This window comes from Dromaius novaehollandiae, chromosome Z, assembly GCF_036370855.1.
Source record: "Dromaius novaehollandiae isolate bDroNov1 chromosome Z, bDroNov1.hap1, whole genome shotgun sequence".
Lineage (NCBI taxonomy): Eukaryota > Metazoa > Chordata > Aves > Casuariiformes > Dromaiidae > Dromaius > Dromaius novaehollandiae.
The window spans coordinates 85,961,405-85,978,826 of record NC_088132.1 but is presented as its reverse complement, the minus strand read 5'-3'; the positions used below and the strand labels follow the sequence as shown (position 1 = coordinate 85,978,826).

Genomic DNA, 17,422 nt, shown 5'->3' with positions numbered 1-17,422 from the left:
CAGCCCTACAACATCCAGCTCCAATCCACTCACCTGAAAGTCTCAGCCACGCCTGGGAAAGGCCCACAGCAGACCTGAAAAAGCAGAGCAAAAGGCATCACCAAGAGGCAGCCCAACACCACCCACCCCACAATAAAATCAGACCCAACAAGCTCCCCCGCTCACCTGCTCAGGCTCTTCTCAGCACTCAGCTGCTTCTCTCCACAACTTCCCGCAAAACCTGCAAGCACAGAGAGAAATCACGTGCTCAGGCGATGCCCGCAACACCACAGCCCATCCACATCAGGCATTCGCTCCCACACCTTTTCCTGCTCCACTCTCCCATCCCAACTGCTGGGCTATAGCTCCCCACACCGAGGTCCGCCACACACCTGTAAAACAGGAACGGCGCTGGGCGACGGGGACAGCGCCGACGAGGTGATGGCCCTACGCCGGGCTCTATGTCCACTCCCGGACTGATGCTCACCTCACCCTGCTCCTCCTGGATGTGAGCGACCTGCTCCCCGCAAGGCTCCACGCCTACAAGCACAAAGCAAAAATTAACCGCGCAACCCACTGACTGCAACACTCTCCTTCCAACACCAAATCTCTAGCTCACCTTCTTGGGGCATGCCCCTTTCTTCCTCCAGCTCCCTTGGGCCCACTCAGAACACTGCTCAGCATCTGCAAAAAACAACAAAACAAAACAACATAAAGTGGAGCACACAGACATTGACAAATCACCATTCCAGTCCATCACTGACACACTCCGCACACCACCATTCCTAACACCCACAAGCAAGGCAGCTCCAAACACACACAGACAGACCAAAAAAAAAAAAACATTAGACACAAACATGAAGGAAAGCCCTATGCAAAAAGAACTATTCCAATGCGTTCCACATGGTATCTGATGACACCACAGCCCTGCGGCTCTGATGCTCTGGACGAGCCCAGAAAAGACTAAGATGTCAACGCCCGGGATGGAAAGCGGCCGGCAAAGCGAGGAACGGCCATGCGGAAGAGGCCAGCGAGGAAGACCTGAGGCCGTGATGACGCAGGGAAGAAAACCCTGAAAGGGCACCGGTGAGACGCAAAACAAGACCGGCCTCGGAACAAGAGCGGCCGACAAGGCCTCGACCGTGGCCGCAAAGATCGATGGGCACGATGCAAAGCCGGAGGCACGGACCGCCCCCTTCGGCTGCCTGCACGTGACGAGACACCGTCCGTGGGTGCGATACTGATGAGTCAAGCCAGCAAAACATGACAGAGGCCTACAATGCTAGCGCTCCACAGTGTAGGCCATGCTCCTTGAGCACAAAGAGCAAGGGCGACATCAAGACCTGAGCAAAAGATAGCACAGCTACAACACACACCACATAGACTACACAACAACACACACACAGGCTGGAGCTGCCCCGCCTACCGCACCCTCACTTTCTGCCATGCGCACCTCAGCACCTCTGCCTCACACATACCCCACTCATCCAGAACAGCCCTCTGCTCTACACTGAACATCAGCGTGCACACACACACACACACACACACACAGAGTTAAGACACCCCTGATACCCTTTGCCCCTCAACTTAACTGTTCAAATGCTGGCCATCACCATCGCTCCTCAAGAGCCATCCTCAATGGCAGCCGCATCCGCGCTGATCTCCCTTCAGTCACCACAGTTGCCTTTATCACCTGCCAAACCAGAGCACAAGCAGTGACCCCCTTGACGGTCAGCTCCAGCCACATCTGCGAGAGCACCCTCCTCCAAACCACCATTGTCATCGCACTCACCTGTACTGTGCCAAAGCCACGCTCCAGCATTGTGGCTGTGACGCTGCCCGTGGCATCTGGAAAACGCAAAACAACAAAACTACTCTTCTGCTAGGCAGTGTGGACTAGCCCTACAACTACTGCCACACCATTATACGCACCCATTCCACTTCACCTCAAATCCTCAGCCTCGCCTGGGAAAGGCCCGCACCGTACCTGAAAAAGCAGAGCAAAACACATCACCGAGAGGCAGCCCAGCAGCACCCTACCGCATAATAAAACTCAGGCAGACAAGCTTCCCTTCTCACCTGCTCAGGCTCCTCGTTGCCGCTCAGCTTCTCCTCTCCAAAACTTCCTGCAATGCCTGCAAAACCAGCGAGAAGACCACACCTTGAGGTCATGCCAAAAAACCACACCCCATGCACAACATTACCTCGCTACAACACCTTTACCTGCTCCGCTCTCCCATCCCAACTGCCGGGCTACGGCTCCCCACGCCGAGGTCTGCCACACACCTGTAAAACAGGAACGGCGCCGGGCGATGGGGACGACGCCGATGAGATGACGGCCCTACGCCGGGCTCTACGTCCTCACCCAGACTGATGCTCACCTCGCCCAGCTCCTCCTGGATGTGAGCGACCTGCTCCCCCCAAGGCTCCACACCTACAAGCACAAAGCAAAAATTAACCGGGCAACCCACTGACCGCAACACTCTCCTTCCAAAACCAAATCTCTAGCTCACCTTCTTGGGGCATGCCCCTTCCTTCCAGCTCCCTTGCACCCACTTGGAACACTGCTCTGCATCTGCAAAAAGCAACATAAACTGGAGCACACAGACACTGACCGATCACCATTCCGGGCCATCACTGCCACACTCCATACGCTACCATTGCTAATAACCGCAGGCAAAGCAGCTCCAGCCCCCCACACACAGACAAGCATTAGACACAAAACAAACACACATAGGTACAAGCATCAGACACAAACATGCAGGAAAGCCGTACGCAAAAAGAACTATTCCCACGCATAAGATGCTACCAGCCAGAAAGCCCTACGATGCCATGACCGTGCAGCTCTGCTGCTCCGGATGAGCCCAGAAAAGAGTCAAACGCCACTGCCCGGGATGGAAAGCGGCCCGCAAAGCTGGGACGACCGATGCCGAAGCACCCGGCCGGGAAGACCCGAGGCTGCGGCGATACAGGGAAGAACCCTGAAAGCATGCCAAGAAGATGAAAAACAAGAGCAGAAACAGAAGAGGGGCAGGCAAAAAGGCCTCGACAATGGCCCCGAAGATGAGCGGCCACAAATGGTCACAATGCAAAGCCGGAGCGACGGACCGCCCCTTTCGGCTGCCCGCACAGGACGAGACGCAATCCGCTGGAGCGATGCCAATGACTGAGGCCAGGCAAAAGACGGCGGATGCCTGCCGCGATGGCGCTGTGGAGCGTGGGCTGTGCTCCTTGAGCACAAAGAGCAAGAGCAACATCAAGACCTGAGCAAAAGATAGCACAGCTATAACACACACCACATAGACTACACAACACAGACACAGGCTGGAGCTGCCCTACGTACCACACCCTCACTTTCTGCCATGGGCACCCCACCACCTCTGCCTCACACACCACTCATCCAGAGCAGCCCTCCCTACTACACTGAATATCAGCATGCATGCACAGAATGAAGACAACCCCAACACCCTTTGCCCCTCACCTTAGCTTTTCCAGGGCTGGGGGCGGGGGGGGCGGTCAAGTCACTTTTGATCCTTAAGAGGCATCACTCAATGGCAGCCACATCCTCTCTAATCTTCCTTTGCTCACCTTCATCACCTGCCAAACCAGAGCGCAAGCAGTCACACCCCATGCCGGGCACCTCCATGCTCATCTGCAAGAGCGTGCCTCTCCAAACCGCCGTTGTCGCTCCATTCACCTGCACCGCGCCAAAGCGATACTCCCACATCCTGACTGAAAGTAATCCCATGACACCTGCAAAAAACAAAACAACAAAATTACTCTTCTCCTAGGCACTGCGGACTAGCCCTACAACAACTGACACGCCATTACACTCACCCATTCTACCTCACCTCAAATCCTCAGGCATGCCTGGAAAAGGCCCGCAAGGTATCTGAAAAAGCAAAGCGGACAGCCCCAGAAGCCACGGTAGGAGTCAGAAGCAGAGCCACAAAAGAGCAGATGGCAGTGGGTTCGCAGGCACAGATGAAAGAAAAGAGCTGCCGGGCGAGACTGCAAACTGCTTCCTGCCGGTCCCGAGAAGGCCAGCAGTTTTTTTTCCTCTCTCAGCACTGAGGCTTGGACAAGAAAAGAGGTGAATTCGTTAGCTTGCAGCAGGTTGCTTTTTGACCCCTTCAGACACATGGACTTACTCACAGCTGCACTTAGTTTCCAAAGATGTGACTTCCTTTCTCATCATACTGCACTTCCAGGCAGGAAGAATGCTCACTTGGCTCTTCACACTCTTCACATAAAGTCTAGACTCTTCCATAACTCTGCATACTACAAAAAAAACTTACTCACTTCCTCTTGGAACAGAGCTGACAATATTTCTGAGGAGCAGCAGAACATCCGGCAAGCAAGCCGGAAACCACAGTAGCTGACGAGAACGATATCTCACATGCATCCACATTACTGGACATAAGGCACACAAGCACTACGTAGAGCAGAAACGTAGATGGAAATGTTTTCCGGGGACCCCTGTTCTGTCCTTTTCTCTGCAATCCAGCTGAGGGACAAACAATTCTTCGAGTGTCATCATCTTCAAAGAGCCGAGCGATGAAGCTGCATCCCTTCCGCAATAAACACAGAAACGCAACAAAACAATACTGATGGTTAACAAAAGATACGACTGCAGACGCGGAAGCCCTCTTCCATCCCTGAACGCCCCGCGCCGAGACACCGACACAAAACCGAAACTGCCTGCTTTAAGCGATTTTTCTGGCAGGCTTACGGCTCCACCTTCAGCCATCCCGTTGCTCTAATCTTAAGGAACAGCCTTTGCATCTCCAAATGCAGCAATAACTCTTCCTGGATACCTTTGCTTCTGCAAATGCTGCTATTCGCCGAGACAAGTTCAGACCACTAACCCCAAAGGACAGCAAACGCAGAATGAACTCCCTGCCACCAGGCCCTCGGTTTATGTACCCCTAGCCCCGCCCACTGCCCTACCCACAAGCCCTGGGAAGGGGAGGGGCAAAGCACTGCCAGCCATAAAGACAGAGGGCTAGGGAAGAGCAAGGCTTTTGCTTCCACTCTGTAGCTAGGCTGCAGAGCACAGAAAGGCTAAACAGACCTCTTGGATAAAATGGACCATCTTCTTTGTTACTAAGACTTCATATACTGTATCCATAATACCAGGAGGTCTGTTATTAAATTCTTTTACCCTAACTAGCACTAGCCTTTACACTGAAAACTAGAAATCAGTTCTGCTTAGGCTTAGAAAGAAAACTACAAGATTCCACATAACCTATAAAGGGAACGCTACACCACACTGCTCTAATTGCTTCACACCTGTATTGAATACAGCTGTTGTAGGAAGACAGCATTTCCTCTAGGGCAAACCAAGATATCTAAATAACCCCCCGGAACAACGCTGCTTCTGTAATGTGAGTACTTCCAAACAGGGGTATTTCCTGTATAGTACCTAGAGTGCTTAGAAAAAGGGGCCACTGGGTGGAATGGAGAGTTCCCCACGGGAATACTACCTCTGTATGCCTAAGTGGAGGACTCGCACGAGGAGGGAAGAGGGATGCTAAGAGGGCTGGAGAACCCACGCAGGGCTCTGGGGCACAACAAAGGCTTCCAGAAGCAGTTATGAATGGATGACAGCGGTCACACAAGGACTAAAGGGCCAAAACAGAGCTCAGGCACAAAAGAAAGGCTGACAGAGTAGTCCAGAGTAAAATAAAGGGGTTCCTCAGAGCTCTACAGGACCAATAGAGGTCTATGCAGCACAACAAAGCTCTAAAGAAGAATCCAGAGCAGATTAGATATCTCTTACGCAGAGTAGAGAGCAACTAAAAGAAGGCAGAAGAGAACAAGTAAAGCCTCCAAAGGGGTTCAGAAGAAAACATGGGTACTCAGGCACCTAAACAATGAAAACAGCACTCTAGGGCATAAGAGAGGGCTCAGGAAGAATTCTGAGACCACTAAATAACTCCTAAAGGAAATAGCCAAAAGACAGATCTAGGGAACAAGGAAGGACAAAAGAGTAGTCCAGAGGCCACTAGAGAGGTGCTAAGCAGCCCGCATGGCCAAGGAATGACTCTGGAGAACAAGGAAGAAATCTGAAGGGCTTCTGAGGAGACTAGAGAATTCCAAAGGGGGCTGTGCAGCCAGAGGACAGCTCTGGTGCAGAACAAGCACCACACCCCAGGAGTGGTTCTGAGCAGACCAGAAGGCTCCTAAGGGGACTAAAAGGCAAAAAACCCAAAACTGGCTAACGTGACTGACCTCAGGAGGTGCTCTGAGGAGACAGGAAGGCTCTTATACTATGCAGATGACCAAAACAGGGCTGTGGGGCACAACAAAGGCCTCCAGGTGGGTTCTCAGTGCACTATAGGGGTCCTAAGGGAACTGGAGATCCAAAACACAGCTTTGGATCATGACAAAGGCCTTTACAAGCCTGCTGAGGGGACTGGAGGGGTGCTGAGGGGTCTGGAGGACAAAGAGAGCTCTGCACGGAAAAATAAAAGCACAAGAGATGAGGCCAAAGCAGAACAGAGGGCTGCTAAGTCTGGTAGGGGAACAAAAAAGGGCTCCACAGCATGAAGAAAAGCTCAACAGGAATTCTGAGGCTTCTAACACGGTCCTAAAGTACTCTAGATATCCAAAATGGAGCTCTGAGGCAAAAAAAAGGTTAATTGGATTAGGGCTCGAAGACAGCCAGGTGGCCCAATTCAGTGGAAAAGAGTCGTTGAGAGCGCAGTAGAAGGGTGCTAAGGCATCTACACTGTGAAGAAATGCCTCTGGACAAGAAGGGAGAAATCTGGAGGGGTTGCGAGTAGACTAGAGGGTGTCTAAGGGGGCTGCGGGACCAGAAGAGAGGTGGAGGGCCGCATTCTGTGGAAAAGAGGGATCCAGAGTGCACTAGAGGGGTGCTAAGGCATCTACATGGTCCATAAATGCCTCTGGGGAAGAAGGGAGAAATCTGGAGGGGTTGCGAGGAGACTAGAGGGTGTCTAAGGGGTCTGGGGGCCCAGAAGATAGCTGGGGGGCCCAATTCTCTGTAACAGAGGGCTCCAGAGTGCACTAGAGGGGAGCTAAAGCATCTACCCTGTCAAGAAATGGCTCTGGAGAAGCAGGGAGAAATCTGGAGGGGTTGCAAGGAGACTAGAGGGTGTCTAAGGGGCATGGGGGGTCAGAAGAGAGCTGGGGGGGGCCATTCTGTGGAACAGAGAGGTCCAGCTCACACTAGAGCGGTGCTAAGGTGTCTACACTGTCAAGAAATGCCTCTGGGGAAGAAGGGAAAAATCTGGAGGGGTTGCCAGAAGACTAGAGGGAGTCTAAGGGCTCTGGGGGTCCACAAGAGAGCTGGGGGGCCCTATTCTGTGGAAAAGAGGACTCCAGAGCGCACTAGATGAGTGCTAAGGAGTCTACATGGTCCAGAAATGCCTCTGGGGAAAAAGGGAGAAATCTGGAGGGGTTGCAAGGAGACTAGAGCGTGTCTAAGGGCTCTGGGGGCCCAGAAGAGTGCTGGGGGCCCAATTCTCTGTAACAGAGGGCTCCAGCGCACACTAGAGTGGTGCTAAGGCGTCTACACTGTCAAGAAATGCCTCTGGGGAAGAAGGGAGAAATCTGGAGGGGTTGCCAGGAGACTAGAAGGTGTCTAAGGGGTCTGGGGGCCACAAGAGAGCTAGGGGCCCGATTCTGTGGAAAAGAGGGGTCCAAAGTGCACTAGAGGGGTGCTTAGGCGTGTACACTGTCAAGAAATGCCTCTGGGGAAGAAGGGAGAAATCTGGAGGGGTTGCGAGGAGACTAGAGGGAGTCTAAGGAGACTGGGGAACCAGAAGACAGCTGGGGGGCCCAATTGTGTTTAAGAGAGGGGTCCAGAGTGCACTAGAGGGGTGCTAAGGCATCTACCCTGTCAAGAAATGGCTCTGGGGAAGAAGAGAGAAATCTGGAGGGTTGAGAGGAGACTAGAGGGGGTCTAAGGGGTCTGGAGGTCCCAAAGATATCTGGGGGGCACAACTGTATAGAAAAGAGGGGTACAGAGCGCACTAGAGGGGTGCTAAGGCGTCTACATGGTCTAGAAATGCCTCTGGGGAAGACGGGAGAAATCTGGAGGGGTTGCAAGGAGACTAGAGGGTGGCTAAGGGGCCTGGGGGGCCCAAAGAGAGCTGGGGGGCCTAATTCTGTGGAAAAGAGGAGTCCAGAGCACACTAGAGGGGTGTTAAGGCGTCTACACTGTCAAGAAATGGCTCTGGGAAAGAAGGGAGAAATCTGGAGGGGTTGCAAGGAGACTAGAGGGTGGCTAAGGGGCCTGGGGGGCCAAAAGAGAGCTGGGGGGCCTAATTCTGTGGAAAAGAGGTGTCCAGAGTGCACTAGAGGGGTGCTAAGGCATCTACACTGTCAAGAAATGGCTCTGAAGAAGAAGGGAGAAATCTGGAGGGGTTGCCAGGAGACTAGAGGGTGTCTAAGGGGTCTGGGGGGCCAGAAGAGAGCTGGGGGGCCCCATTCTGTGGAAAAGAGGGGTGCGGAGTGCACTAGAGGGGTGCTAAGGTGTCTACACTATCCAGAAATGGCTCTGGGGAAGACGGGAGCAATCTGGAGAGGTTGCGAGGACACTAGAGAGTGTCTAAGGGGTCTGGAGGTCCCAAAGATATCTGGGGGGCACAATTATGTGGAAAAGAGGGGTCCAGAACACATTAGAGGGGTGCTAAGGTGTGTGCATGGTCTAAAATGCCTCTGCGGAAGAAGGGAGAAATCTGGAGGGGTTGCAAGGAGACTAGAGGATGTCTAAGGGGTCTGGAGGTCCCAAAGATATCTGGGGGGCACAACTGTGTAGAAAAGAGGGGTCCAGAGCGCACTAGAGGGGTGCTATGGCATCTACACTGTCAAGAAATGGCTCTGAGCAAGAAGGGAGAAATCTGGAGGGGTTGCCAGGAGACTAGAGGGTGTCTAAGGGGTCTGGGGGGCCAGAAGAGAGCTGGGGGGCCCTATTCTGTGGAGCAGAGGGCTCCAGAGCACACTAGAGGGGTGCTAAGGCATCTACCCTGTCAAGAAATGGCTCTGGAGAAGCAAGGAGAAATCTGGAGGGGTCGTGAGGAGACTAGAGGGTGTCTAAGGGGTCTGGGGGCCCAGAAGAGCGCTGGGGGGCCCAATTCTCTGTAACAGAGGGCTCCAGAGCACACTAGAGGGGTGCTAAGGCATCTACCCTGTCAAGAAATGGCTCTGGAGAAGCAGGGAGAAATCTGGAGGGGTTGTGAGGAGACTAGAGGGTGTCTAAGGGGTCTGGGGGGCCAGAAGAGAGCTGGGGGGGGGGGCATTCTGTGGAACAGAGAGGTCCAGCGCACACTAGAGTAGTGCTAAGGTGTCTACAATGTCAAGAAATGCCTCTGGGGAAGAAGGGACAAATCTGGAGGGGTTGCCAGGAGACTAGAGGGTGTCTACGGGGTCTGGGGGGCCAGAAGAGAGCTGGGGGGCCCCATTCTGTGGAAAAGAGGGGTCCAGAGTGCACTAGAGGGGTGCTAAGGTGTCTACACTGTCCAGAAATGGCTCTGGGGAAGACGGGAGCAATCTGGAGGAGTTGCGAGGACACTAGAGAGTGTCTAAGGGGTCTGGAGGTCCCAAAGATATCTAGGGGGCACAACTGTGTAGAAAAGAGGGGTCTAGAGCGCAGTAGAGGGGTGCTATGGCATCTATACTGTCAAGAAATGGCTCTGAGCAAGAAGGGAAAAATCTGGAGGGGTTGCGAGGAGACTAGAGGGTGTCTAAGGCGTCTGGGGGGCCCGAAGACAGCTGGGGTCCCCATTCTGTGGAAAAAAGTGGTCCAGAGTGTACTAGAGGGGTGGTAAGTGGTCTACACTGTCCAGAAATGCCTCTGAGGAAGAAGGGAGAAATCTGGAGGGGTTGCCAGGAGACTAGAGGGTGTCTCAGGGGTCTGGGGGCCCAGAAGAGAGCTGGGGGGCCCAATTATGTGGAAAAGAGGGGTCCATAGTGCACTAGAGGGGTGCTAAGGCGTCTACATGGTTCAGAAATGCCTCTGGAGAAGCAGGGAGAAATCTGGAGGGGTTGCCAGGAGACTAGAGAATGTCTAAGGGGGCTGGAGATCCCAAGGATATCTGGGGGGCACAACTGTGTAGAAAAGAGGGGTCCAGAGCGAACTAGAGGGATGCTATGGCATCTACACTGTCAAGAAATGGCTCTGAGCAAGAAGACAGAAATCTGGAGGGGTTGCGAGGAGACTAGAGGGTGTCTAAGGGGTCTGGGGGGCCCGAAGACAGCTGGGGGTCCCAATTCTGTGGAAAAGAGGGATCCAAAGTGCACTAGAGGGGTGCTTAGGCGTGTACACTGTCAAGAAATGCCTCTGGGGAAGAAGGGAGAAATCTGGAGGGGTTGCTAGTAGACTAGAAGGGGTCTAAGGGGTCTGGAGGTCCCAAAGATATCTGGGGGACACAACTGTATAGAAAAGAGGGGTCCTGAGTGCACTAGAGGTGTTTTAACAGGTCTACATGGTCTAGAAATGCCTCTGGGGAAGAAGGGAGAAATCTGGAGGGGTTGCGAGGAGACTAGAAGGTGTCTAAGGGGCCTGGGGCGCCTGACCAGAGCTAGGGGGCCCATTCTGTGGAAAAGAGGGCTCCGGAGGGCACTAGAAGGGTGCTAAGGCATCTACACTGTCCAGAAATGCCTCTGGGGAAGAAGGGAGAAATATGGAGGGGTTGCGAGAAGACTAGAGGTTGTCCAATGGGGTACAGGCCGAGAAGATATGCGGGGGTCCCAATTCTGTGAAAAAAAGGAGTACAGAGAACACTAGAGGGGTGTTAAGGCGTCTACACTGCCAAGAAATGCCTCTGGCGAAGAAGGGAGAAATCTGGAGGGGTTGCCAGGAGACTAGAGGGTGTCTAAGGGGGCTGGAGGTCCCAAAGATATCTGGGGGGCCCCATTCTGTGGAAAAGAGGGGTCCAGAGTGCACTAGAGGGGTGCTAAGGCATCTACACTATCAAGAAATGGCTCTGAGGAAGAAGGGAGAAATCTGGAGGGGTTGCCAGGAGACTAGAGGGTGTCTACGGGGTCTGGGGGGCCAGAAGAGAGCTGGGGGGCCCCATTCTGTGGAAAAGAGGGGTCCAGAGTGCACTAGAGGGGTGCTAAGGTGTCTACACTGTCCAGAAATGGCTCTGGGGAAGACGGGAACAATCTGGAGGAGTTGCGAGGACACTAGAGAGTGTCTAAGGGGTCTGGAGGTCCCACAGATATCTGGGGGGCACAACTGTGTAGAAAAGAGGGGTCTAGAGCGCAGTAGAGGGGTGCTATGGCATCTATACTGTCAAGAAATGGCTCTGAGCAAGAAGGGAGAAATCTGGAGGGGTTGCGAGGAGACTAGAGGGTGTCTAAGGGGCCTGGGGGGCCCGAAGACAGCTGGGGTCCCCATTCTGTAGAAAAAAATGGTCCAGAGTGTACTAGAGGGGTGGTAAGTGGTCTACACTGTCCAGAAATGCCTCTGAGGAAGAAGGGAGAAATCTGGAGGGGTTGTGAGGAGACTAGAGGGTGTCTAAGGGCTCTAGGGGCCAGAAGATAGCTGGGGGGGGCATTCTGGGGAAAAGAGGGGTCCAGAGTGCACTAGAGCGGTGCTAAGGCATCTACATGGTTCAGAAATGCCTCTGGGGAAGAAGGGAGAAATCTGGAGGGACTGCAAGGAGACTAGAGGGTGTCTAAGGGGCATGGGGGGCAGAAGAGAGCTGGGGGGGCCCATTCTGTGGAAAAGAGGAGTCCAGAGCACACTAGAGGGGTGCTAAGGCATCTACACTGTCAAGAAATGCCTCTGGGGAAGAAGGGAGAAATCTGGAGGGGTTGCGAGGAGACTAGAGAGTGTCTAAGGGGTCTGGGGGCCCAGAAGAGAGCTGGGGGGCCCAATTCTGTGATAAAGAGGGCTCCAGAGCGCACTGGAGGGGTGCTAAGGCATCTACACTGTCAAGAACTGCCTCTGGGGACGAAGGGAGCAATCTGGAGGGGTTGCGAGGAGACTAGAGGGAGTCTAAGGAGTCTGGAGGGCCCAAAGAAATCTGGAGGGCCCAATTCTGTGATAAAGAGGGGTCCAGAGGACACTAGAGGGGTGCTAAGGCGTCTACATGGTCCAGAAATGCCTCTGGGGAAGAAGGGAGAAATCTGGAGGGGTTGCCAGGAGACTAGAAGGAGTGTAAGGGGGCTGGAGGTCCCAAAGATATCTGGGAGGCCCCATTATGTGGAAAAGAGGGGTCCAGAGCACAATAGACGGGTGCTAAGGTGTGTGCATGGTCTAGAAATGGCTCTGGGGAAGAAGGGAGAAATCTGGAGGGGTTGCGAGGAGACTAGAAGGTGTCTAAGGGGTCTGGGGGGCCAGAAGAGAACTGGGGGGCCCAATTCTGAGGAAAAGAGGAGTCCAGAGCACACTAGAGGGGTGCTAAGGCATCTACACTGTCAAGAAATGCCTCTGGGGAAGAAGGGAGAAATCTGGAGGAGTTGCCAGGAGACTAGAGGGTGTCTACGGGGTCTGGGGGGCCAGAAGAGAGCTGGGGGGCCCCATTCTGTGGAAAAGAGGGGTCCAGAGCTCACTAGAGGGGTGCTAAGGTGTCTACACTATCCAGAAATGGCTCTGGGGAAGACGGGAGCAATCTGGAGAGGTTGCGAGGACACTAGAGAGTGTCTAAGGGGTCTGGAGGTCCCAAAGATATCTGGGGGGCACAATTATGTGGAAAAGAGGGGTCCAGAACACATTAGAGGGGTGCTAAGGTGTGTGCATGGTCTAAAATGCCTCTGCGGAAGAAGGGAGAAATCTGGAGGGGTTGCAAGGAGACTAGAGGATGTCTAAGGGGTCTGGAGGTCCCAAAGATATCTGGGGGGCACAACTGTGTAGAAAAGAGGGGTCCAGAGCGCACTAGAGGGGTGCTATGGCATCTACACTGTCAAGAAATGGCTCTGAGCAAGAAGGGAGAAATCTGGAGGGGTTGCCAGGAGACTAGAGGGTGTCTAAGGGGTCTGGGGGGCCAGAAGAGAGCTGGGGGGCCCTATTCTGTGGAGCAGAGGGCTCCAGAGCACACTAGAGGGGTGCTAAGGCATCTACCCTGTCAAGAAATGGCTCTGGAGAAGCAAGGAGAAATCTGGAGGGGTCGTGAGGAGACTAGAGGGTGTCTAAGGGGTCTGGGGGCCCAGAAGAGCGCTGGGGGGCCCAATTCTCTGTAACAGAGGGCTCCAGAGCACACTAGAGGGGTGCTAAGGCATCTACCCTGTCAAGAAATGGCTCTGGAGAAGCAGGGAGAAATCTGGAGGGGTTGTGAGGAGACTAGAGGGTGTCTAAGGGGTCTGGGGGGCCAGAAGAGAGCTGGGGGGGGGGGCATTCTGTGGAATAGAGAGGTCCAGCGCACACTAGAGTAGTGCTAAGGTGTCTACAATGTCAAGAAATGCCTCTGGGGAAGAAGGGACAAATCTGGAGGGGTTGCCAGGAGACTAGAGGGTGTCTACGGGGTCTGGGGGGCCAGAAGAGAGCTGGGGGGCCCCATTCTGTGGAAAAGAGGGGTCCAGAGTGCACTAGAGGGGTGCTAAGGTGTCTACACTGTCCAGAAATGGCTCTGGGGAAGACGGGAGCAATCTGGAGGAGTTGCGAGGACACTAGAGAGTGTCTAAGGGGTCTGGAGGTCCCAAAGATATCTAGGGGGCACAACTGTGTAGAAAAGAGGGGTCTAGAGCGCAGTAGAGGGGTGCTATGGCATCTATACTGTCAAGAAATGGCTCTGAGCAAGAAGGGAAAAATCTGGAGGGGTTGCGAGGAGACTAGAGGGTGTCTAAGGCGTCTGGGGGGCCCGAAGACAGCTGGGGTCCCCATTCTGTGGAAAAAAGTGGTCCAGAGTGTACTAGAGGGGTGGTAAGTGGTCTACACTGTCCAGAAATGCCTCTGAGGAAGAAGGGAGAAATCTGGAGGGGTTGCCAGGAGACTAGAGGGTGTCTCAGGGGTCTGGGGGCCCAGAAGAGAGCTGGGGGGCCCAATTATGTGGAAAAGAGGGGTCCATAGTGCACTAGAGGGGTGCTAAGGCGTCTACATGGTTCAGAAATGCCTCTGGAGAAGCAGGGAGAAATCTGGAGGGGTTGCCAGGAGACTAGAGAATGTCTAAGGGGGCTGGAGATCCCAAGGATATCTGGGGGGCACAACTGTGTAGAAAAGAGGGGTCCAGAGCGAACTAGAGGGATGCTATGGCATCTACACTGTCAAGAAATGGCTCTGAGCAAGAAGACAGAAATCTGGAGGGGTTGCGAGGAGACTAGAGGGTGTCTAAGGGGTCTGGGGGGCCCGAAGACAGCTGGGGGTCCCAATTCTGTGGAAAAGAGGGATCCAAAGTGCACTAGAGGGGTGCTTAGGCGTGTACACTGTCAAGAAATGCCTCTGGGGAAGAAGGGAGAAATCTGGAGGGGTTGCTAGTAGACTAGAAGGGGTCTAAGGGGTCTGGAGGTCCCAAAGATATCTGGGGGACACAACTGTATAGAAAAGAGGGGTCCTGAGTGCACTAGAGGTGTTTTAACAGGTCTACATGGTCTAGAAATGCCTCTGGGGAAGAAGGGAGAAATCTGGAGGGGTTGCGAGGAGACTAGAAGGTGTCTAAGGGGCCTGGGGCGCCTGACCAGAGCTAGGGGGCCCATTCTGTGGAAAAGAGGGCTCCGGAGGGCACTAGAAGGGTGCTAAGGCATCTACACTGTCCAGAAATGCCTCTGGGGAAGAAGGGAGAAATATGGAGGGGTTGCGAGAAGACTAGAGGTTGTCCAATGGGGTACAGGCCGAGAAGATATGCGGGGGTCCCAATTCTGTGAAAAAAAGGAGTACAGAGAACACTAGAGGGGTGTTAAGGCGTCTACACTGCCAAGAAATGCCTCTGGCGAAGAAGGGAGAAATCTGGAGGGGTTGCCAGGAGACTAGAGGGTGTCTAAGGGGGCTGGAGGTCCCAAAGATATCTGGGGGGCCCCATTCTGTGGAAAAGAGGGGTCCAGAGTGCACTAGAGGGGTGCTAAGGCATCTACACTATCAAGAAATGGCTCTGAGGAAGAAGGGAGAAATCTGGAGGGGTTGCCAGGAGACTAGAGGGTGTCTACGGGGTCTGGGGGGCCAGAAGAGAGCTGGGGGGCCCCATTCTGTGGAAAAGAGGGGTCCAGAGTGCACTAGAGGGGTGCTAAGGTGTCTACACTGTCCAGAAATGGCTCTGGGGAAGACGGGAACAATCTGGAGGAGTTGCGAGGACACTAGAGAGTGTCTAAGGGGTCTGGAGGTCCCACAGATATCTGGGCGGCACAACTGTGTAGAAAAGAGGGGTCTAGAGCGCAGTAGAGGGGTGCTATGGCATCTATACTGTCAAGAAATGGCTCTGAGCAAGAAGGGAGAAATCTGGAGGGGTTGCGAGGAGACTAGAGGGTGTCTAAGGGGCCTGGGGGGCCCGAAGACAGCTGGGGTCCCCATTCTGTGGAAAAAAATGGTCCAGAGTGTACTAGAGGGGTGGTAAGTGGTCTACACTGTCCAGAAATGCCTCTGAGGAAGAAGGGAGAAATCTGGAGGGGTTGTGAGGAGACTAGAGGGTGTCTAAGGGCTCTAGGGGCCAGAAGATAGCTGGGGGGGGCATTCTGGGGAAAAGAGGGGTCCAGAGTGCACTAGAGCGGTGCTAAGGCATCTACATGGTTCAGAAATGCCTCTGGGGAAGAAGGGAGAAATCTGGAGGGACTGCAAGGAGACTAGAGGGTGTCTAAGGGGCATGGGGGGCAGAAGAGAGCTGGGGGGGCCCATTCTGTGGAAAAGAGGAGTCCAGAGCACACTAGAGGGGTGCTAAGGCATCTACACTGTCAAGAAATGCCTCTGGGGAAGAAGGGAGAAATCTGGAGGGGTTGCGAGGAGACTAGAGAGTGTCTAAGGGGTCTGGGGGCCCAGAAGAGAGCTGGGGGGCCCAATTCTGTGATAAAGAGGGCTCCAGAGCGCACTGGAGGGGTGCTAAGGCATCTACACTGTCAAGAACTGCCTCTGGGGACGAAGGGAGCAATCTGGAGGGGTTGCGAGGAGACTAGAGGGAGTCTAAGGAGTCTGGAGGGCCCAAAGAAATCTGGAGGGCCCAATTCTGTGATAAAGAGGGGTCCAGAGGACACTAGAGGGGTGCTAAGGCGTCTACATGGTCCAGAAATGCCTCTGGGGAAGAAGGGAGAAATCTGGAGGGGTTGCCAGGAGACTAGAAGGAGTGTAAGGGGGCTGGAGGTCCCAAAGATATCTGGGAGGCCCCATTATGTGGAAAAGAGGGGTCCAGAGCACAATAGACGGGTGCTAAGGTGTGTGCATGGTCTAGAAATGGCTCTGGGGAAGAAGGGAGAAATCTGGAGGGGTTGCGAGGAGACTAGAAGGTGTCTAAGGGGTCTGGGGGGCCAGAAGAGAACTGGGGGGCCCAATTCTGAGGAAAAGAGGAGTCCAGAGCACACTAGAGGGGTGCTAAGGCATCTACACTGTCAAGAAATGGCTCTGAGCAAGAAGGGAGAAATCTGGAGGAGTTGCCAGGAGACTAGAGGGTGTCTACGGGGTCTGGGGGCCCAGAGGAGAGCTGGGGGGGCCCATTCTGTGGAAAAGAGGGGTCCAGAGCTCACTAGAGGGGTGCTAAGGTGTCTACACTGTCCAGAAATGGCTCTGGGGAAGACGGGAGCAATCTGGAGGAGTTGCGAGGACACTAGAGAGTGTCTAAGGGGTCTGGAGGTCCCAAAGATATCTAGGGGGCACAACTGTGTAGAAAAGAGGGGTCTAGAGCGCAGTAGAGGGGTGCTATGGCATCTATACTGTCAAGAAATGGCTCTGAGCAAGAAGGGAAAAATCTGGAGGGGTTGCGAGGAGACTAGAGGGTGTCTAAGGCGTCTGGGGGGCCCGAAGACAGCTGGGGTCCCCATTCTGTGGAAAAAAGTGGTCCAGAGTGTACTAGAGGGGTGGTAAGTGGTCTACACTGTCCAGAAATGCCTCTGAGGAAGAAGGGAGAAATCTGGAGGGGTTGCCAGGAGACTAGAGGGTGTCTAAGGGGTCTGGGGGGCCAGAAGAGAGCTGGGGGGCCCTATTCTGTGGAAAAGAGGGGTCCAGAGCGCACTAGAGGGGTGCTAAGGTGTCTACACTGTCAAGAAATGCCTCTGGGGAAGAAGGCAGAAATCTGGAGGGGTTGCGAGGAGACTAGAGGGTGTCTAAGGGGCCTGGGGGGCCCGAAGATAGCTGGGGGGGGGCATTCTGGGGAAAAGAGGGGTCCAGAGTGCACTAGAGCGGTGCTAAGGCATCTACATGGTTCAGAAATGTCTCTGGGGAAGAAGGGAGAAATCTGGAGGAACTGCAAGGAGACTAGAAGGTGTCTAAGGGGCATGGGGGCCAGAAGAGAGCTGGGGGGCCCATTCTGTGGAAAAGAGGAGTCCAGAGCACACTAGAGGGGTGCTAAGGCGTCTACATGGTTCAGAAATGCCTCTGGGAAGAAGGGAGAAATCT

General features: G+C 54.1%; 2 long non-coding RNA genes across 2 annotated transcripts in view; both read right to left on the bottom strand.

Annotated features, from left to right (window-relative positions):
* Positions 1-355: 355 nt before the first annotated feature.
* LOC135324790 (uncharacterized) lies at positions 356-2,252 on the bottom strand. The gene is made up of 7 exons (XR_010386052.1): positions 2,203-2,252; positions 2,059-2,114; positions 1,912-1,966; positions 1,772-1,827; positions 1,572-1,672; positions 599-663; positions 356-519 (listed from the first exon to the last, which is right to left on the bottom strand). It is a non-coding gene; the product is annotated as an uncharacterized LOC135324790 (long non-coding RNA).
* A 1,284-nt stretch (positions 2,253-3,536) lies between these two features.
* LOC135324798 (uncharacterized) overlaps positions 3,537-17,422 on the bottom strand; it is a 93,272-nt gene continuing 79,386 nt past the window's right edge. Inside the window, exons 2-5 of the long non-coding RNA XR_010386057.1 lie at positions 4,135-4,550; positions 3,817-4,055; positions 3,677-3,732; positions 3,537-3,576 (exon numbers count right to left, since the gene is read on the bottom strand). This is a non-coding gene — a long non-coding RNA (uncharacterized LOC135324798). The remainder of the gene's footprint in view (positions 3,577-3,676; positions 3,733-3,816; positions 4,056-4,134; positions 4,551-17,422) is intronic.